We start from the raw sequence: 23,280 nt of genomic DNA on the forward strand, positions 1-23,280 counted from the left end.
TCGTTGCATAAAGATGACTGGCGGGTGTCGGTTTCTTCAACTTTAGTTGAATTGGTTTTGACCGAGGCGGTCCTTGGAGAGGTTAAATAGCAATTTGCACATCTTCGTTGTGGTTTTTGCGTAAGTAAGATACGATCATACTAGATACCCATAGCAGCCACGTAAAACATGCAACAACAAATTAGAGGACGTCTAACTTGTTTTTGCAGGGTATGCTTGTGATATGATATGGCCAATGACGTGATGTGATATATTGGATGTATGAGATGATCATGTTGTAATAGTTAATATCGGCTTGCACGTCGATGGTACGGCAACCGGCAGGAGCCATAGGGTTGTCTTTAAACTAATGTTTGTGTTTGCAGATGTGTTTACTATATTGCTAGGACATAGCTTTAGTAGTAATAGCATAAGTAGCACGACAACCTCGATGGGGACACGTTGATGGAGATCATGATGATGGAGATCATGGTGTGGCGCTGGTGACAAGAAGATCGTGTCGGTGCTTTGGTAATGGAGATCAAGAAGCACATGATGATGGCCATATCATGTCACTTATGAATTGCATGTTATGTTAATCCTTTTATGCACCTTATTTTGCTTAGAATGACGGTAGCATTATAAGGTGATCTCTCACTAAAATTTCAAGGCGAAATTGTGTTCTCCCCGACTGTGCACCGTTGCTATAGTTCGTCGTTTCGAGACACCACGTGATGATCGGGTGTGATAGACTCAACGTTCACATACAACGGGTGCAAAACAGTTGCACACGCAGAACACTCGGGTTAAGCTTGACGAGCCTAGCATGTGCAGACATGCCCACGGAACAGATGAGACCGAAAGGTCGAGCATGAATCGTATAGTTAATATGATTAGCATAGAGATGCTTGCCATTGAAACTATTCTCAACTCACGTGATGGTCGGACTTGAGTTAGTGAATTTGGATCATGTACCACTCAAATGACTAGAGAGATGTACTTTTGAGTGGGAGTTTAGCAACTAATTTGATTAGTTAAACTCTACTTATCTTGAACATAGTCTAAGTCCACTTTGAAAATATTTGTGTTGTAGATCAATGGCTCATGCGACAGTCACCCTGAATTTTAATACGTTCCTAGAGAAAGCTAAGTTCAAAGATTATGGAAGCAACTTTGTAGACGGCTCATAATCTTAAGTTGCTCCTGCAAGCTGGGAAGAAGAATTATGTCCTTAATGATGCGCTATGAGATGAACCACCTGCCGCGGCTGACCAAGATGTTAAGAACGCTTGGTTAACACGCAAGGAGGACTACTCAGTAGTTCAATGTGCAGTTTTGTATGGCTTAGAACCGGGACTTCAACGTCGCTTTGAGCATCATGGAGCATTTGAGATGTTCCAGGAGTTGAAGTTTATCTTTCAGAAGAACGCCCGGATCGAGAGGTATGAGACCTCTCATAAATTCTATGCTTGCAAGATGGAGGAGAATTCGTCTGTCAGTGAACATGTGCTCAAAATGTCTGGGTACTCAAACCGTCTAGCTGAGCTGGGGATTGAACTCCCACAAGAGGCTATCACTGACTGAATTCTTCAATCACTGCCACCAAGCTACAAGATCTTTGTGTTGAACTATAACATGCAAGGGATGAACAAGTCACCCGGCGAGTTACTTGCGATGCTGAAAGTCGCAGAGTCAGAACTCCGTAAAGAGCATCAAGTCTTATTGGTGAATAAGACCACTAGTTTCAAGAGAAACGGCAAAATAAAGAAGGGTAATTCCAAGAAGAGCGGCAAGCCTGTTGCCAATCCGAAGAAGAAACCCAAAGCTGGACCTAAGCCTAAAACGGGGTGTTATTATTGCAAGGGTACAGGTCACTGGAAGTGCAACTGCCCTAAGTATCTGCGTGATAAGAAGGCGGCCAAAGAAAAATTTGGTATATTCGATATACATGTTATTGATGTGTACTTAACCAGCTCCCGTGGTAGTGCCTGGGTATTCGATACCAGTTCTATTGCTCATATTTGCAACTCGAAACAGGAACTGCGGAATAAGCAAAGGCTGGCGAAGGATGTAGTGACGATGCGCGTGGGAAATGGTTCCAAGGTTGATGCAATCGCCGTCGGCACAGTTTCACTTCAGTTACCATCGTTATTAGTTATGAATTTAAATAATTGTTATTTAGTGCATGCGTTAAGCATGGACATTATATCCAGATCTTGTTTATTGCAAGACGGTTACTCGTTTAAGTCAGAGAATAATGGTTGTTCTATTTATATGAGTAATATCTTTTATGGTCATGCACCCAATGTGAGAGGATTGTTCATATTGAATCTTGATAGGGATGATACACATATACATAACATTGAGACCAAAAGACTTAGAGTTAACAATGATAGCGCCATGTTTTTATGGCACTGCCGCTTTGGTCATACTGGTGTAAAGCGCATGAAGAAACTCCATTCCGATGGACTTTTGGAGCCACTTGACTTTGATTCACTTGACACGTGCGAACCATGCCTCATGGGCAAGATGACTAAGACTCCGTTCTCCGGAACAATGGAGCGTGCAAGTGACTTGTTGGAAATCATACATGCCAATGTATGCGGTCCGATGAGTGTGGAGGCGCGCGGCGGATATCGTTACTTTCTCACCTTCACTGACGATTTGAGTAGATATGGTCATGTCTACTTGATGAAGCACAAGTCTGAAACGTTTCAGAAGTTCAAGCAATTTCAGAGTGAAGTTGAAAATCATCATAACAAGAAGATCAAGTTCCTACGTTCTGATCATGGGGGTGAATATCTGAGTTTCGAGTTCGGTGCTCACTTAAGACAATGTGGAATTGTTTCACAGTTGACACCGCCCGGAACACCATAGCGTAATGGTGTGTCCGAACGTCGTAATTGTACTTTGTTAGAAATGGTGCGATCTATGATGTTTCTTACCGATTTGCCGTTATCGTTTTGGGGTTATGCATTAGAGACAGCTGCATTCACTTTAAATAGGGCACCATCAAAATCCGTTGAGACGACACCATACGAACTGTGGTATGGAAAAAGACCAAAATTATCGTTTCTTAAAGTTTGGGGACGTGATGCGTATGTCAAAAAGCTTCACCCTGAAAAGCTGGAGCCCAAAGCGGAAAAGTGTGTCTTCATAGGTTACCCAAAAGAGACAGTTGGGTATACCTTCTATCTCAAATCCGAGGGCAAAGTATTTGTTGCTAAAAATGGAGCTTTTCTTGAGAAGGAGTTTCTCTCGAAAGAATTGAGTGGGAGGAAGATAGAACTTGATGAGGTTGTCCAACCTCTAATCCCTCTAGATGGTGCCGCAGGGCAAGGGGAAACCCATGTTGCTGCGGCGCCGGTTGAGGAGGAAGTTGATGATGATGATCATGGAACTTCGAATCAAGTTCCTATCGGACCTGGCAAGTCGACAAGATCACGTACTGCTCCAGAGTGGTACGGTAATCATGTCTTATCAGTTATGTTGTTGGACAACAATGAACCTTCGAATTATGAAGAAGCAATGGTGGGCCCGGATTCCAACAAATGGGTGGAGGCCATGAAGTCCGAGATAGGATCCATGTACGAGAACAAAGTGTGGACTTTGGAAGTACTACCTGAAGGCCGCAAGGCTATTCAGAACAAATGGATCTTTAAGAAGAAGACCGACGGAGACGGTAATGTGACCGTTTATAAAGCTCGACTTGTGGCAAAGGGTTTTTCACAATTTCAAGGAGTTGACTACGATGAGACTTTCTCACCGGTAGCGATGCTTAAATCCGTCCAAATCATGTTAGCAATAGCTGCCTTTTACGATTATGAAATCTGGCAGATGGATGTCAAAACGGCGTTCCTTAACCGTTTTCTTAAGGAAGAGTTGTATATGATGCAACACGAATGTTTTGTCGATCCAAAGAATGCTAAAAAAGTATGCAAGCTCCAGCGATCCATTTATGGACTGGTGCAAGCATCTCGGAGTTGGAATAAACGCTTTGATGAGGTGATCAAAGCATTTGGGTTTATACAAGTGGTTGGAGAATCTTGTATTTACAAGAAAGTGAGTGGGAGCTCTGTGGCATTTCTAATATTATATGTGGATAACATATTACTGATTTGAAACAACGTGGGGGATTTTGGAGAGCATAAAGGATTACTTGAATAAAAGTTTCTCTATGAAGAACCTAGGAGAAGCTGCTTACATTCTAGGCATTAAGATCTATAGGGATAGATCGAGATGCCTGATAGGACTTTCACAAAGCACATACCTTGATAAAGTTTTGAAGAAGTTCAAAATGGATCAGTCCAAGAAAGGGTTCTTGTCAGTATTACAAGGTATAAAATTGAGTAAGAATCAGTGCCAAGCAACTACGGAAGATAGAGAACAAATGAGTTACGTCGCCGACGCTTCAGCCATAGGTTCTATCATGTATGCAATGATGTGCACTAGACCAAACGTCAGCTTGGCCATAAGTATGGCAGGCAGGTTTCAGAGTAATCCAGGAGTGGATCACTGGACGGTGGTCAAGAATATTCTGAAGTACCTGAAAAGGACTAAGGAAATGTTTCTCGTTTATGGAGGTGACAAAGAGCTTGTCGTAAAAGGTTACGTCGACGCAAGTTTTGACACCGATCCGGATGACTCTAAGTCACAAACCGGATACGTATTTATTCAGTAAGCTAGTGCAGTTCCAAGCAGAGCGTCGTAGCAGATTCTACATGTGAAGCGGAGTACATGGCTGCCTCGGAGGCAACAAAGGAGGGTGTCTAGATGAAGCAGTTCATGACAGATCTTGGAGTTGTGCCGAGTGCACTAGATCCATTAACTCTGTTATGAGACAACACTGGTGCCATTGCCTTAGCAAAGGAACCAAGGTTTCACAAGAAGAGCAGACACATCAAACGACGCTTCAACCTCATCCGCGACTACGTCAAAGGAGAGGACGTGAATATTTGCAAAGTGCACATGGATCTGAATGTAGCAGACCCGCTGACTAAACCTCTTCCACGGGCAAAACATGATCAACACCAGAATTGTATGGATGTTTGATTTATTACAATGTAAATCGCATGGCGATGTGAGGACTAGACTATTGACTCTAGTGCAAGTGGGAGACTGTTGGAAATATGCCCTAGAGGCAATGATAAATAGTTATTATTATATTTCCTGTTTAAAGATAATCGTTTATTATCCATGCTATAATTATATTGAATGAAAACATAGATACATGTGTGGATACATAGACAAAACAATGTCCCTAGCAAGCCTCTAGTTGGCTAGCCAGTTGATCAATGATATTCAAGGTTTTCTGACTATGTGCAAGTGTTGTCACTTGATAACTCGATCACATCATTAGGAGAATCATCTGATGGACTAGACCCAAACTATGAACGTAGCATATTGATCGTGTCATTTTATTGCTATTGCTTTCTGCGTGTCAAGTATTTGTTCCTATGACCATGAAATCATATAACTCACCAGCACCGAAGGAATACCTTGTGTGCATCAAACGTCACAATGTAACTAGGTGACTATAAAGGTGTTCTATAGGTATCTCTGAAGGTGTCCGTTGAGTTAATATGGATCAAGACTGGGATTTGTCACTCCTTGTGACGGAGAGCTATCTCGGGGCCCACTCAGTAATACAACATCACACACAAGCCTTGTAACCAATGTGACTAAGTGTAAGTCACGGGATCTTGTATTACGGAACGAGTAAAGAGACTTGCCGGTAACGAGATTGAAATAAGTATGCGGATACCGATGATCAAATCTCGGGCAAGTAACATACCGAAGGACAAAGGGAATTACATACGGGATTATATGAATCCTTGACACTTAGGTTCAACCGATAAGATCATCGGAGAATATGTAGGATCTAATATGGGCAACCAGGTACCGCTATTGGATATTGACCGAGCAGTGCCTCGGGGCATGTCTACATAGTTCTCAAACACGCTGGGTCTGCACACTTAAGGTTCGATGATGTTTTAGTATAGTTGAGTTATATGTGTGGTTACCGAATTTTGTTCGGAGTCCCGGATGAGATCACGGACGTCACGAGGGTTTCCGGAATGGTCCGGAAACGAAGATTGATCTATAGGATGGTTTCATTTGGTTACCGGAAGGTTTTCGGGCATTACCCGCATTGTACTGGGAGTGACGAATGGGTTCTGGAAGTTCACCGGGAGGGGGTCAACCCACCCGGGGGAAGCCCAATGGCCTTAGGGGGGCGCACCAGCCCTTAGTGGGCTGGTGGGATATCCCAAGAGGGCCTTGGCTCCAAGAGAACAAAACCAAAGAAAAAGAAAAAAGGGAGGTGGGAAGGAAGAGAAGGACTCCACTTTCCAATCCTAACTGGAGTAGGATTCCTCCTCTCCTCCCTGGCCGGTGCACCATTGAGGGCTTGGCCCTCAAGGCAAGCCTCCCCCCTCCCTCCTATATATAGTGGTGATTTAGGGCAGATTTGAGACAACTTTTGCCACGTGAAACTCAGATCTAGACACATAGTTCTTCCTCTAGACCGTATTTCTGTGGAGCTCGGGCGGGGCCCTGCAGGAGTAGATCGTCACCACCACTGGAGCACCGTCACGCTGCCGGAGAACTCATCTACTTCTCCGTCTTGCTTGCTGGATCAAGAAGGCCGAGATCATCGTCGAGCTGTACGTGTGTTGAACGCGGAGGTGTCATCCGTTCGGCACTAGATAGGAACGGATCGTGGGACGGATCGCGGGACTATTCGTGGGATGGTTCATGGGGCTGATCGAGGGACGTGAAGACGTCCCACTACATCAACCGCGTTTCTTAATGCTTCCTGTTATGCGATCTACAAGGGTACGTAGATCCAAATCTCCTCGCATAGATGGACATCACCATGATAGGTCTTCGTGTGCGTAGGAAATTTTTTTGTTTCCCATGCAACGTTCCCCAACACTACTAGGCGGCTAACAACAACTCACTCCAAACTACAACATCCTAATCCTAGACGCAGGCGAAGAAACAGTCTTCGCAACACATCTACTTGTAGCATCTCCTAGCTTCGCTCACTGTCGAAGCCACAATTGGGTCGACTCTCTCTGGGCTCTCCTGGGGGACGAAGGTTGAGCCAACTTTTGTCTTGATCGTCGGACACTTCCATGGGTTGGGGCTCAACTGCTGGAGTTTCAGTGGGAACTTTATGGAACACATCCCGACGACGAGGTCGCCGGATAGCTCCTAGAATGGAATTTGGGTGGACGTTGCCTGGTTGATATGGGTCAACAGATTGCGAGAGTGGTACTAGCTGCGAAGGTGGCATTGGTTTCACAACAGGGAACGGGTGGCCTGGGATGCAACCTGACAGGCCGCACGGTATGCTCCCGTAACAACCTGTGTGGTGTCATGGTCAACGGCATTGAACTCTCTAAGAATGCCAGAGAGAAATAGTCCCTGGGCAGTAGCAAACTGGACCAGTTGAGCTATTGTCGGGTCTGCGTCTTCGACTGCAACACAGAAATCGCAACCTGTGTCTGTCGCAGAGGGAAAATAGTGAAACTCCTACATTTCCGCCACTTGCGGAAACTGGAAATGAAGACGGTGATGGCTTCTGCAGCAGCTATTTGGACGGCCAACACGGGGGTGGGCATGGGTTTGCCCCAAAAATTCGTGGGCTTCCCATCAGTTGCTGGACCTGGGTTGATATGCACCTTTGCATAGAATGGGCAAAGATGTGGAATGGGTTCTGATTGGAACACAAATACACTGGAGGCTTACTACGGCCAAGCGCTCGGGTGAGCATACTTGAAAGGATGGGCGGAAAGCCAGAATAACCATTAGCCAAGGTTGACTTTGGAAAGTGGGTGTTTTAGAAGAACTGGCCATGGCTGCTGGTTTGGGGATACTAGCATGGGTTCTCTTGCAGGGATTTGGCTTACGGGATGGAGAGAGCTGTGGCTCACAAGTGGGAGGGGTTTAAATAGGCAGTCATGCTGGAACACACCTGCATGGCGTGGATCCTTCTCGTGCCGGGTAGAAGATACGCCGACACGGCCGACAACTGGGTAGGGTTGATACGTCCATTTTGCATCATGCTTTCATGTTGATATTTATTACTTTTTGGGCTGTTATATTACTTGTGGTACCATATTTATGCCTTTTCTCTCTTATTTTGCAAGGATTATTTGAAGAGGGAGAATTCAGGCAGCTGGAATTCTGGACTGGAAAAGGAGCAAATCCTAGTCCACTATTCTGCACATCTCCAAATGCCCTGAAAAGTTACGTGGTTTTTTTCTGGAATATATAAAAAATACTGGGCGAAAGAACTACCGGAGGGGGGCCACCGGGGCTCCACAAGCTTGCCCATCGCCACCACCCCCCCTGGTGGCGCAGGGCAGGCTTGTGGGCTGCCTGACGGCCCACTAGCCCCCCTCTTTTGCTATATGAAGCATCCTGGACTGGAAAAATCAAAAGGGAGCATTTTCGTGGTTTCGCCGCCGCCATGAGGCGGAACTTGAGCAGATCCAATCTAGAGCTCCGGCAGGACGATCATGTCGGGGAAACTTCCCTCCCGGAGGGGGAAATCATCGCCATCGTCATCACCAACACTCCTCTCGTCGGAGGGGAGGCATCTTCATCAACATCTTCATCAGCACCATCTCCTCTCCAATCCCTAGTTCATCTCTTGTAACCAATCTTCGTCTCGCAACTCCGATTGGTACTTGTAAGGTTGCTAGTAGTGTCGATTACTCTTTGTAGTTGATGCTAGTTGGATTACTTGGTGGAAGAGTTTATGTTCAGATCCTTGATGATAATCATTACACCTCTGATCATGATTATGATTATGTTTTGTGAGTAGTTACTTTTGTTCCTGAGGACATGTGATAAGTCATGTTAATAATAGTCATGTGAATTTGATATTCGTTCGGTATTTTGATATGTTGTATGTTGTTTTTCCTCTAGTGGTGTTATGTGAATGTCGACTACATAACACTTAACCATATTTTGGCCTAGAGGAAGGCATTGGGACGTAGTAAGTAGATGATGGGTTGCTGGAGTGACAGAAGCTTAAACCCCAGTATATGCGTTGCTTCGTGAGGGGCTGATTTGGATCCACTAGTTTAATGCTATGGTTAGACTCTCTCTTAATTCTTATTTTGTAGTTGTGGATGCTTGTGAGAGAGGTTAATCATAAGTGGGATTCTTGTCCAAGTAAGGGAAGTACCCAAGCGCCGGTCCACCCACATATCAAACTATCAAAGTAACGAACGCGAATCATATGAACATGATGAAACTAGCATGACAGAAATTCCCGTGTGTCCTCGGGAGCGTATTTCCTCCTATAAGACTTTGTTCAGCCTTTTCCCTTGCTACAAAAGGGATTGGGCCACTTTCTGAACCGTTGCTACTACTTGTTACTTGTTACTCTTTGCTTGCTACGTTTCACCTCGCTACACAATCACTTGTTACCGCTACTTTCAGTGCTTGCAGTTATTGCCTTGCTGAAATCTGTTTATCACAGCCTTCTGCTCCTCGTTGGGTTCGACACTCTTACTTATCGAAAGGACTACGATTGATCCCCTATACTTGTGGGTCATCAAGACTCTTTTCTGGCGCCGTTGCCGGGGAGTGAAGTGCCTTTGGTAAGTGGAAATTGGTAAGGAAGCATTTATATACTGTGCTGAAATTTATTGTCACTTGTCACTATGGAAACTCTTCCTTTGAGGAGTTTTTTTGGCATATCTTCACCACGAACGGAAGCACGAGGAGTTGCTCCTCAACCTGAGGTATCTACTGAAAATATCTTCTATGAAATTCCTTCGGGTATGCTTGAGAAACTGCTTGCTAATCCTTTCACACGAGATGGATCTTCACATCCAGACTTGCATCTAATCTATGTAGATGAAGTTTGTGGTTTATTTAAGCTTGCAGGTTTGCCCGAGGATGAGGTAAAGAAGAAAGTCTTTCCTTTATCTTTGAAGGATAAGGCGTTGACATGGTATAGGCTATGTGATGATACTGGATCATGGGGCTACAATCGGTTGAAATTGGAATTTCATCAAAAGTTCTATCCTATGCATTTAGTACATAGTGATCGGAACTTTATTTATAACTTTTGGCCTCGCGACAGGGAAAGCATAGCTCAAGCTTGGGGGAGGCTTAAATCAATGCTATATTCATCCCCCAATCATGAGCTCTCGAGAGAAATCATCACTCAAAACTTTTATGCTCGGCTTTCTCATGAAGATCGTACCATGCTTGACACTTCTTGTGTTGGTTCTTTTGTGAAGAGGGATATTGATCACAAGTGGAATTTATTGGAGAGAATAAAATGCAACTCTGAAGATTGGGAGCTGGAGGAAGGTAAGGAGTCAGGTATGAATTTCCAGTTTGATTGCGTTAAATCTTTTGTTGAGACAAACACTTCTAGAGATTTTAGCGCTAAGTATGGACTTGACTCTGAGATAGTAGCTTCTCTATGTGAATCTTTTGCTGCTCATGTTGATCTTCCGAAAGAGAAGTGGTTTAAATATCATCCTCCTGTAGAAAGAAACATAGCCAAAACCAATCTAGTTGAGGAGAAAATCATAGCTTTTAGTGATCCTGTTGTTCCTTGTGCTTACACTAAGAAACCACCATACCCTCCTAGGATAAAGGATTATTCTAAAGATCCAACTGTGATACGTAGGGGTTACATTAGACCACTTGCACCCCCTGAGGAGATTAGAGTTGAACCTAGTGTTGCTATTATCAAAGATCTCTTAGCCGAAGACATAGATGGGCATGTTATCAAATTCTGTGAGGGCTCCGCTAGAATTGCTAAACCTCACATGAAAGACAAACACGGACCTGTAGTTGGCCTGCCCGTTGTTTCTGTTAAGATAGGAGATCACTGTTACCATGGTATATGTGATATGGGAGCTAGTGTCAGTGCAATACCCCGTTCTCTATATGATGAAATCAAAGATGAGATGGCACCTGCTGAGTTAGAACCCATTGATGTCAGTATTACGCTAGCTAATAGAGACACTATCTGCCCTCTGGGAATTGTGAGATGCGTAGAAGTCATGTGTGGTAAGACGAAGTATCCTACTGATTTCCTTGTCCTTGGTACTGCACAAGATAGCTTTTGTCCCATCATATTCGGTAGACCCTTTCTCAACACTGTCAATGCTCACATTGATTGCATTAAGCAGACTGTCACACTAAGTTTCGAGGGTGTATCTCATGAATTTAACTTCTCCAAGTTTGGAAGACAATCCCATGAAAGAGAGTCGTCTGGTAGGGATGAAATCATTGCTCTTGCCTCTATTGCCGTACCTCCTACGGATCCTTTAGAGAAATATCTGCTTGAGCATGAAAATGATATGCATATGGAGGAGAGAGATGAGATCGATAAAATTGTCTTAGAACAATATCCTATTCTCAAGAATAATCTGCATGTTTAACTGCTTGGGGATCCTCCCCCACCAAAGGGTGATCCTGTGTTCGAGCTTAAACAGTTTCCTGATACTCTTAAGTATGCCTATGTTGATGAGAAGGAGATATATCCTGTCATTATTACTGATCTCCTCTCAGAGCGCGAAGAGAAGAAGTTACTAAAAACTCTGAGGAAGCACAGCGCTGCTATTGGATATACTCTTGATGATCTTAAGGGTGTTAGTCCTACTCTATGTCAGCACAAGATTAAAACCGATCCTGACTTTAAACCACTTGCTGACCATCAAAGGAGATTAAATCCTAAGATGAAAGAGGTTGTTAGAAAAGAAATATTAAAGCTTCTGGAAGCAGGAATCATTTATCCTGTTGCTCATAGTGATTGGGTAAGTCCAGTACATAGCGTACCTAAGGAGGGAGGTATCACCGTCGTTCCTAATGATAAGGATGAACTAATCCCACAAAGGATTATTACCGGCTATAGAATGGTGGTAGACTTCCGAAAACTGAGCAAGGCAACCAGGAAAGATCATTATTCTTTGTCGTTCATCGGCCAAATGCTAGAAAGGCTATCAAAGCACACACGCTTCTGCTTTCTAGACGGTTATTCAGGTTTCTCGCAAATACCTGTTGCACCATCTGATCAAGAGAAAACCACTTTCACCTGCCCTTTCGGTACCTTTGCCTATACACATATGCCTTTTGGCTTATGTAATGCACCTGCCACCTTCCAAAGATGTATGATGGCTATATTCTCTGACTTTTGTGAAAAGATCGTCGAGGTTTTCATGGATGACTTCTCCGTTTAGGGTCTTCCTTTGAAGATTGCCTCAGCAACCTTGATCGAGTCTTACAGAGATGCGAAGAAACCAACCTCGTCTTAAATTGGGAGAAGTGCCACTTTATGGTTAATGAAGGTATTGTCTTAGGACACAAAATCTGTGAAAGAGGCATTGAAGTTGATCAGGCTAAGGTTGATGCAATTGAGAAAATGCCTTTCCCCACAGATATCAGAGGTATACGAAGTTTCCTAGGTCATGTTGGTTTCTATAGAAGGTTCATTAAAGACTTCTTTAAGATTTCTAGGCCTCTTACCGACCTCTTGCAGAAGGATGTTCCTTTTGTTTTTGATGAGGATTGTGAGGAAACCTTCGAAATACTTAAGAAGGCTTTGATAACCGCACCTATTGTTCAACCACCTGACTGGAACTTGCCCTTTCAAATCATGTGTGACGCTAGTGATTATGCTGTTGGTGTTGTTCTAGGACAAAGAGTTGACAAGAAGTTGAATGTCATTCACTATGCTAGTAAAACTCTAGACAGTGCCCAAAGAAACTATGCCACTACAGAGAAGGAATGTTTAGCAGTCGTGTTTGCATGTGAAAAGTTCAGATCTTACATAGTTGACTCCAAAGTCACTATTCACTCTGATCATGCTGCTATTAAGTACCTCATGGAGAAGAAGGACGCTAAGCCTAGGCTTATCAGATGGGTTCTCTTGCTACAGGAATTTGATTTCCACATCGTTGACCGAAAGGGTGCTGATAACCCTGTAGGAGATAACTTATATAGGCTAGAGAATGTCCTTGATGACCCACTACCTATTGATGACGGCTTTCCTGATGAGCAATTAAATGTCATCCGCACTTCACTTAGTGCATCGTGGTATGCCGATTATGCAAACTATATCGTAGCCAAATACATACCACCCAGTTTCACCTATCAACAAAAGAAGAAATTCTTCTTTGATTTGAGACACTACTTTTGGGATGATCCTCACCTTTATAAGGAAGGATTAGATGGTGTTATTAGACGTTGTGTGCCTGAACATGAACAGGGACAAATCCTGCAGAAGTGTCATTCCGAAGCCTACGGAGGACACCATGCTGGAGATAGAACTGCCCATAAGGTATTGCAATCAGGTTTCTATTGGCACACTCTCTTCAAGGATGCTCGTAAGTTTGTCTTGTCTTGTGACGAATGCCAAAGGATAGGGAACATCAGTAAGCATCAAGAGATGCCTATGAACTATTCACTTGTCATTGAACCATTTGATGTCTGGGGCTTTAATTATATGGGACCCTTCCCGAGTTCCAATGGGTACACTCACATCTTAGTTGCTGTGGATTATGTTACTAAGCGGGTAGAAGCTATCCCCACTAAAAATGCTGATCACCACACCTCTATTAAGATGCTTAAAGAAGTCATATTCCCAAGATTTGGAGTCCCTAGATACTTGATGACTGATGGCGGTTCACACTTCATTCATGGTGTTTTCCGCAAGATGCTAGCTAAGTATGTTGTCAACCATAGAGTTGCATCTCCTTATCGTCCTCAGTCTAGTGGTCAAGTGGAGTTGAGTAATAGGGACATCAAGTTGATCTTACAAAAGACCGTCAATAGATCTCGTAATAACTGGTCTAGCAAACTTGACGATGCACTATGGGTTTATAGGACTGCTTATAAGAATCCCATGGGCATGTCACCGTATAAATTGGTTTACGGTAAGGCCTGTCATTTACCTCTTGAGCTGGAACACAAAGCTTATTGGGCAATCAAAGAGCTCAACTTTGATTTCAAACTTGCCGGTGAGAAGCGGTTGTTTGATATCAGCTCGTTAGACGAATGGAGAGCCCAGGCATATGATAATGCCAAGTTGTTTAAGGAAAAGGTTAAGAGATGGCACGACAAACGAATACAGAAACGAGAGTTCAATGTAGGTGATTATGTCTTGCTATACAATTCTCGTTTGAGATTCTTTGCAGGCAAGCTTCTCTCTAAATGGGATGGTCCCTATGTTGTCGAGGAAGTATATCGTTCCGGTGCTATCAAAATCAATAACACGGAAGGAAATTTTCCTAGAGTGGTAAATGAGCAAAGAATCAAGCATTACATCTCTGGTACTCCCATAAATGTTGAGACCAATATCATCAATGTCATAACTCCAGAGGAGTACATAAGGGATGTTTATCTGCCTGTTTCAGACCTTGAAAACGAAGATGTATCTGTTTCGGCAAGAAATTGGACTCCGATACTTTTCCAATATGAAATTTCTTCCGTTTTGGAACTTTTGGAAAATTAGAAAAATAAAAAGCAGTCCGGAGAGCGAACGAGGCAGCCACAAGCCCCCACTCCGCCACCACCACCCTGGTGGCGGTGGGCAAGCTTGTGGGCACCTCGTGTGCCTCCCGGACTACGTTTTCTTGCGGAGGACTTCTTCTGGCCTAGAAAAAATCAATGTATAGTCGCCCAAAGGTTTTGATCTCCGTATCGCATAGTTTTTCTCTGTTTTCGTTTCGAGCTTGTTGTCTGCCGCAGATTTTGGTCAAGATGTCTTCTCAAGATTCAGAGGGAGAGTGCTATGTGGCTGACTACCTTGCTAACCCCAAGGTCTATGGGGGCTTGGAACCATATGGCTGGACCACTCAGGAGGAAGAGGACTATGAGACCAAAGGGAAGGAGCAAACGAGTTCCGATGAAGAGGAGGCTCCTCTACCTCAACCTGCAAACACCCATGTGGAGTTTAAGAAGTCAAGCCTCCCTGACCATAGGAAGAAGCCTAAGACCTTGTTTATCCCTTCTCTTTTCTTGCAGGAGAGTAAGCAGGAACTTTGCCATAGACTTTTGAAACTTGAGGAGGAAAATGACGATCTAAGGGAGCAAAACTTTTTGCTCAAGTGGAAATTAGACAAGCTCAAGACTGCTTCAACAACACCACCATCACCACCAAAGGAAGACAACTAAGCATTGGTATGGGCAATCCCCTTGGCTTCTGCCAAGCTTGGGGGAGTTGCCCTGGTATCGTATCACCTTTATATCTTTTGCTTTTACCTTTGTTTTAGTTCTTTCCTTTTCAGTTTTTATTTCTTCTTTCAGAGGAATAAGTCTTTAGTTTTTAGTTTGAGTCTTTTTATTTTGTCTCTCCCCCGATGTATTCGAGCTTACGACCTTTATAATAAAGAGTGTCTTAGTCAAGGGCTTTGCTTTGTGCCATGATCAAAAGTATGAAAAGAACGATAGCATGAAAGATCATGAGACGATCTTATGGAAAGTGATATCTTCACTTATGACACGTATGATGATTGAAACTTGTTGAGAATAAATCAACATAGACCTCAGTCATTGTTGCAATTAATAAGAAGTAATAAGGAAAGAGAGGTTCACATATAAATATATCATCTTAGACACTTTTTACAATTGTGAGCACTCACCAAACTATTACATGCCTAGGAGTAGATGTTGGACAAGGAAGACAACATAATGAATTGTGTTTGCTTGGTTCCAAACAATGTTATATGATTAGAGATCCCTTAACATGTGACGATTGCTTCCACCTCATATTAGCCAAAACTCCCGCACCAACTAGAGATACTACTTGTGCATCCATAAACCTCCAACCAGTTTTGCCATGAGAGTCCACCATACCTACCTATGGATTGAATAAGATCCTTCAAGTAAGTTGTCATCGGTGCAAGCAATAAAAATTGCTCTCTAATATGTATAATCTATTACTATGTGGAAAATAAACTTTGTACGAACCTGTGATGAGGAAGACATAAAAGCGACAGACTGCATAATAAAGTTCTTTATCACAGGAGGCAATATAAAGTGACGTTCCTCCACACTAAGAGGACACACATTCAAACCTCAAAAGCGCATGACAACCTCTGCTTCCCTCTGCGAAGGGCCTATCTTGTACCTTTACTTTTTGCCCTTGTAAGATTCATGGTGATCATCACCAATTCCCTTTTTGCCTTTGTCTTGGCTACCGTCACATGTTTGGGAAAGATCTATATTCATATATCAACTTGGAGTTGAGTACTTATGTTTTATTGTTGTTGACTTTACCCTTGAGATAAATGGTTGGGAGCCAAAACTATAAGCCCCTATCTTCCTTTGTGTCCAACTGAAACTTTGACACCATGAGTACCACGTGAGTTGTAACAATTGTGGAAAACGAAAGAGATGATTGAGTATGTGGGTTTGCCTTACAAGCTCTTATTTGACTCTTTCTGACGTTGTGATAAATTGCAATTGATTCAATGACTATGGACTATTGTTGGTTACTTCTCGGTAAGGTTTTTGCTTCATGCTTTACTTTGTGAAGGAATTGTTACTTTCCCATAAGAATATTTATGATATATTGGTGTTCTATGTGTGATCATGATGCCCTCATGTCGGTATTATGTTTTATCAACACCTTCGTCCCCAAACATGTGGACATGTTTATGGAACTTGGTTTTCGCTTGAGGACAAGTGAGGTCTAAGCTTGGGGGAGTTGATACGTCCATTTTGCATCATGCTTTCATGTTGATATTTATTGCTTTTTGGGCTGTTATATTACTTGTGGCACCATATTTATGCCTTTTCTCTCTTATTTTGCAAGGATTGTTTGAAGAGGGAGAATTCAGGCAGCTGGAATTCTGGACTGGAAAAGGAGCAAATCCTAGTCCACTATTCTGCACATCTCTAAATGCCCTGAAAAGTTACGTGGATTTTTTCTGGAATATATAAAAAATACTAGGCGAAAGAATTACCGGAGGGGGGCCACCAGGGCTCCACAAGCTTGCCCACCGCCACCACCCCCCCTGGTGGCGCAGGGCAGGCTTGTGGGCTGCCTGACGGCCCACTAGCCCCCCTCTTTTGCTATATAAAGCGTCATGGTCTGGAAAAAAATAAAAAGGGAGCTTTTTCGTGGTTTCTCCGCCGCCACGAGGCGGAACTTGAGCATATCCAATCTAGAGCTCCGGCAGGATGATCCTGCCGGGGAAACTTCCCTCTCGAAGGGGGAAATCGTCGCCATCGTCATCACCAACACTCCTCTCGTCGGAGGGGAGGCATCTTCATCAACATCTTCATCAGCACCACCTCCTCTCCAATCCCTAGTTCATCTCTTGTAACCAATCTTCGTCTCGAAACTCCGATTGGTACTTGTAAGCTTGCTAGTAGTGTTGATTACTCTTTGTAGTTGATGCTAGTTGGATTACTTGGTGGAAGAGTTTATGTTCAGATCCTTGATGCTATTCATTACACCTCTCATCATGATTATGATTATGTTTTGTGAGTAGTTACTTTTGTTCCTGAGGACATGGGATAAGTCATGTTAATAATAGTCATGTGAATTTGATATTCGTTCGGTATTTTGATATGTTGTATGTTGTTTTTCCTCTAGTGGTGTTATGTGAACGTCGAATACATAACACTTCACAATATTTGGGCCTAGAGGAAGGCATTGGGAAGTAGTAAGTAGATGATGGGTTGCTGGAGTGAAAGAATCTTAAACCCCAGTCTATGCGTTGCTTCGTGAGGGGCTGATTTGGATCCACTAGTTTAATGCTATGGTTAGACTTTGTCTTAATTCTTCTTTTGTAGTTGTGGATGCTTGTGAGAGAGGTTAATCATAAGTGGGATTCTTGTCCAAGTAAGGGTAGTACCCAAGCGCCGGTCCACCCACATATCAAACTATCAAAGTAACAAACGCGAATCATATGAACATGATGAAACTAGCATGACACAAATTCCCGTGTGTCCTCGGGAGCGTTTTTCCTCCTATAAGACTTTGTTCAGGCTTGTCCCTTGCTACAAAAGGGATTGGGCCACTTGCTGCACCGTTGCTACTACTTGTTACTTGTTACTCTTTGCTTGCTACGTTTCACCTCGCTACACAATCACTTGTTACCGCTACTTTCAGTGCTTGCAGTTATTGCCTTGCTGAAATCCGTTTATCAGAGCCTTCTGCTCCTCGTTGGGTTCGACACTCTTACTTATTGAAAGGACTACGATTGATCCCCTATACTTGTGGGTCATCAAGGGTCAAGGTCCAATCTAGAGTGGCTGGGTGGGCGGATATATAAGCAGGGACACGTCCATTCCGACTGCGCCGCCTATTGATCAATAGTGGCCATGTCGGATGCGAGAGACGGGTCAAATCTATTGGGCTCACTACCGGTTGAACCTAGGGTGGTCTTGGTGCTAGGGTAACCTACAGCTAGCCTGGCTCTGATACCAAGTCTTGTGGCACCCCGATAGAGGGCCGACGCACGACAGTCCCCAGGATAAGACTGGACGCATGCCAAAGACATGATACAACAATTCCACGCAAAAATAGCTTTATTAATATAATGGAGTATTACAATATTGTTTCTTACAACAATATTACATAACTCCAAGGCTAACTAAATGACAGCAGAGATCTTGGTTCAGCGACAACGACGTCTCTGGCTGGGCTCCATAACTCGCAGGACTGGGTGGGTTACGATCTAGCACGACGAATCTTCTCCTGCAACTGGCCACGTGCAAGGCTAGGTGAGTACTTTGAATGTACTCGCAAGACAACCAAATACATAGCATCCAAACAAGCAGATAACAAAGCAAGCCCTATGTTATGTAAGAATTATTCTAAGCATGGCATGGAATTAATAGGAAAATACGGATCAAGCATAGCATGACACAGATCAAGCATCTAATCTACATAACCTAGCATGGCAAAGATCACAACAAGTGCTTAAATTACTTACTTTTACCGAATGTCAACTTACTCTCTTCTAGGTTGTCCCACAATCCTCGATATACTCGAAATACAACCTGAACGAATCCAAATCCCATCCAAATCATATGGTCATCCGACCATTCATCATATAGCCGTCTCTAGGCTAACATATCATGTTCTCGACATCCTCTCATGTCCACATAAGGTGAGTTCTTCTCTGATTGTTATCATTGTTATGGTTGACCACCTAGTGAGGTCTGGACGGGCTGTCCAATACCATGGACTCAGCTATTCGAATAGATTCTTACACTCTACAGAGGTTGCACACATTACCCACACCATGGAGCATTGACCTCGTAATCCCATTTGGGTGGACGAGTGTTGCTCCAACAAAACTTGTCTGACCTGTGACTCTTCCATCGTACCACCAGCATTCATCCTCCCCTGGAGTCCTGCCGTGGGTGGCCATGTGTCCTCATGGCACCTACCACCGTCGTGGCCAAACTAAACTATGCCAAACGGGTACGCCGGCACAAAACAACTCAACTGGCTCACAGGGTTATCATCGCCTACCTGGTCAGGGTAGCACGCGTGCATAACCCTCCCTCTTTGAAGGTACCGGTGATAGAGCACGCAATCAGATCAAGTCAAGGTCGTCCCATACTGGCAAATGTGGTTGCACGGGTAAGCCCGGACAGGTGACTCAAGATCAACCAACTAGGTTGCATTTGTGAACTCAACTTATCCATCATTGTATCATTACCTCGACAAGTATAAGTGCTGAACAATAGCATAGTAGACAATAGTGCTGATAATCACGGCATGAGATCAGACCCTAGTACTAACATGTCAATGTTATTAACAATATTATTATTAGTATGGTAATACGTAAAGAAGACATGGCATTAGATGAAAAGTAATGCTAGTATCAACGACTGATATCATCACAAGAGTATGCAAATGCAGACTAAGAGGTGATACACACAAGGTGCAATCAAAGTCATGACACAAGTCTGGAGCTCATGATAAGAGGTTGGCTTGCCTGCGGGTCGATGGATACGCCGGGAAGAAGCGCGATAAAACGCCGGAAAGAATTGTCGGAGAAGTTTCCTTCTCGGAGGGCTCAATCGGAGGGCAAGGGCGAGATGGTCAATTTCCACTATGTGAAAACAGTATGGAAATGGTACCAACATAACCAGCTCGAAGAGACAAAGAAGTGGGCATTGGTTTTACCTCAATCGAAGTTATGGTCGCAAAGATAGGGCCGTTCATTCATTAAGCTATAAAACACAGAAAAACTGTTCATTTCGGTGCTTAACGGGTGAGCGTTCACTATTTAATGGGTTCGGTCGGTTGGGCTAAAACAGAAGGCGTATCTGAGGGAATACGGTTTCCTGAGGTGAAAGCGTACTCATGGAAATACGCTTCCACTTATTGCACTGGGCCCGGGCACTCTCTCACTTACAACCGGGCCCCACCTTATCCACTCTCTCTCTCTCTAACGCGCGGGCCCTGCCCCATCTCTCTCTCTCTCTCCTCCTCCTCCTACCTTCTTCTTCCTCGCGACACCAAGACACAGGAGATCGGGCGCGGTCCTCTCCGTCGCCTTGCTGCTCCGGAGGGCCGGCCGATGGGCGCGCTGGATCCAGCAGCTCACGCTGCACCCATAGGTGGCCGCGGGGCTGGCTGGGGTTGCCCACAGTGCTAGCGCCATGGGGAGGCCGTGGTGGCCGAATGCCATGAAGAGGAGAGGTGCATCGGTGAGGTCTTCTTCACCGGGGTTGAGAGTGGCAGCGGCAGCAAGGTCCAAAGGAGGCTAGGGGCAAAGCAAATGGAAGGGGAAGGGCCAGGGTGCGGCATTGACCTGAGGGAAACGGCGGCGGGCGGCTCGGCCATGGGAACCATGGGGAGCTCCGAGGGCTTGGGGAGGGGCTGGAGGGCTTGCCGGCTCGGAGAGGGCTCGGGAGGCGCTTAAATAGCTGCGGGGAGGGGCTCTCACGACGCCGGGAGAAGCTCCAAGACGGTGGTGCCGCAACTGCGTCGCAACAGGGCATCGGGTCCAGCCATGGGCTAGGAGACGAGTGGGAGAGAACTCCAGACGATCCTAGCGCGATGTGGGGAGCTCTCCGATGCTCCAGGACAAGCTGGAACCAGCTGGAGAGGGGCTCCCGAAGGATCTGGCACATAGCCCTGCATTTGGCATGCTCTACCGTTGGTCACCACGTGGCTAGGGCCTTGCCACGCCTTGCTCAAGGCCAAAACATGTCTGGGATGTTCTACACTCTACACTGAGCTAACTTGATTCCTCAAGCAAGAAAAGTGAGCTCTGGTGTGACCTCTCCTTGCTCAACAAGAAGCCAACATCAAGGTGTTTGTGCTGAGCAGGGGCCACCATAGTGCTCCTATTGGCATGATCTTAGGTAGGGGTCAATCATCTACTAAGGTCACTATCCTGGCAAAATCTCAGCTCAAATGAGCGAAGATAACTAGCACTTCCTTTGTAACATGGCAATCTAACCAGAAATGAAGAAAGTGATGCTGGGATCAAATGGCTAGATAAAAATGGCTCAAATTTGGTGGAGAACAATTATTTAGGCATATGGAGTCACTGTAAAAATTTCATATCATTTGCATGAGTATAAATGGTACTTCCTTCACAATGGTCCAATCTGGGCAGAAAATTGGATAATTTGCTGAGGAAGATTGGCTAGATGGAATGGGCTAAATTTTGGTTTACAAGGGTAATTTATCATAATGAACTACCCTGCACAATTTCAGTCCAAGAGGGTCAAGGAATCAAACACTTCCTTTGCAAACAGGAAATCTGGACAGAATTTGCAAAGGGATCTGGTGCTCAACTTTTTAATCGTGGAACTTGATATTTTGATGGAAATGGTAAATATATGGATATGAGAAGCACCACAAATTATTTTGGATTTTTCCTAGCTACCAAAATGGTAGTTCCTTTGGAAAGGCCCCAAATTGCAATATTGGCTTTAAATAGGAAAAAGGCAATTTTCCCCATTTAATAATGGCCAATATTTTATGGGAGCTCAAAAGGATCACAAAGAATATATCCACAAGTTTTCATGACCTTGGGAGATGGATAGGTATTTTCCTGGATTTAATTCCTTAGAAAGGCAGAAAAAGGAATTAATTCTAGAGGAGAAATATTGCATATGAATTGGCAATATTTTTGAACATCTACGGTTTATGAGGGAACAATGACCTCTAGAAATTTTGGGAGGATTAAGAGAGCAGGGGAAATGGTAGCTCCTTTGTAAACACAAGGCAGGATTCCCAGTTCCCATATTTCGGAACTAGGATTTGAAAGAGGTTCGGGGTTTACTCAACAAGGGCAAGCTGGCACAAGGACATGGGAAAAACAATGAGAGGTTAAGGATAGACTGGATTCACCTCGTCATTTGCCAAATTCCACAGGAAAATTTTGGGTGAGAAAAGCTAGGAAGGAATAACAGCACAAAAATCGATAACCCAATTTTTGGGGTGTTACAACAACGCTGTGGGGACGATCTGAGGAGGTAGCTCTACGAAGGCGCCTAGCGCGGGCACTCTCGTGGGGCACACCTGCTGGTTGGGAGCTGCCCTAGGAAGGCGTCTGGGTCTAGGGACCGGGGACCTCTAGCCTTGGACAGGGTGGACGCGCTCTCATGTCCAGGTCGAGGGGCCCCAGCCTCGGGACCGAGGGTGGATAATACGCCGATGTTCCCGGGCCAGACGATCCCAACCTGGGGGGCCGGGATGGCATACCCGCCTCCGCCCCCAGGGCGCGCGACACTCACTTGGGGACGGAGGGTGGAACATGCACCCATGTCACCAGTGCACGCATCGTTCGGTAACCACCACGTGTTCGGGTACCCGTCGCTGCCCTTAGGATGGGCCAGCCCGGCCTAGGGGCACGGCCGAGGGTACCAGCCAGGGAACCCGGGGGGGCAACGAGGCGTGCTTGGGCATCGCCCCAGGGATTCCGCACCCATCACCTGGGCGAGCCTTCCTATCAGAGGGCACAGGGGTCTCCCCCTTGCTCAAGGGCTCGCTCAGGGTGGGCCGCGCTACGCCGCTACAAGCCCGGGGACTACGAGCAGGGCGCACACCCATGAGGCACCGAGCCCCCAAATCATCCCCAGGCCCCGCATCAACCCGTAGCACCTCGGTGCAGCCCCCGCAATGCCCCAGCGCCACCTCTCCATCGACGCTTCATCGTCCTTCAATCCTTCCGGACCCTACTTCATCCCGTGACACTCTCACGTAATAACGAGCCGAGGTTGTATAAGCCCAGGGTACCCCGGGGATGCGGAAGGGGTCCACACCACGCCTAGTGGAGAAGATGAAGGAATCAACACGGTCCCCCAATGACTTCCGGAATCAGACACCTA

Source organism: Hordeum vulgare, chromosome 2H, assembly GCF_904849725.1.
Source record: "Hordeum vulgare subsp. vulgare chromosome 2H, MorexV3_pseudomolecules_assembly, whole genome shotgun sequence".
NCBI lineage: Eukaryota > Viridiplantae > Streptophyta > Magnoliopsida > Poales > Poaceae > Hordeum > Hordeum vulgare.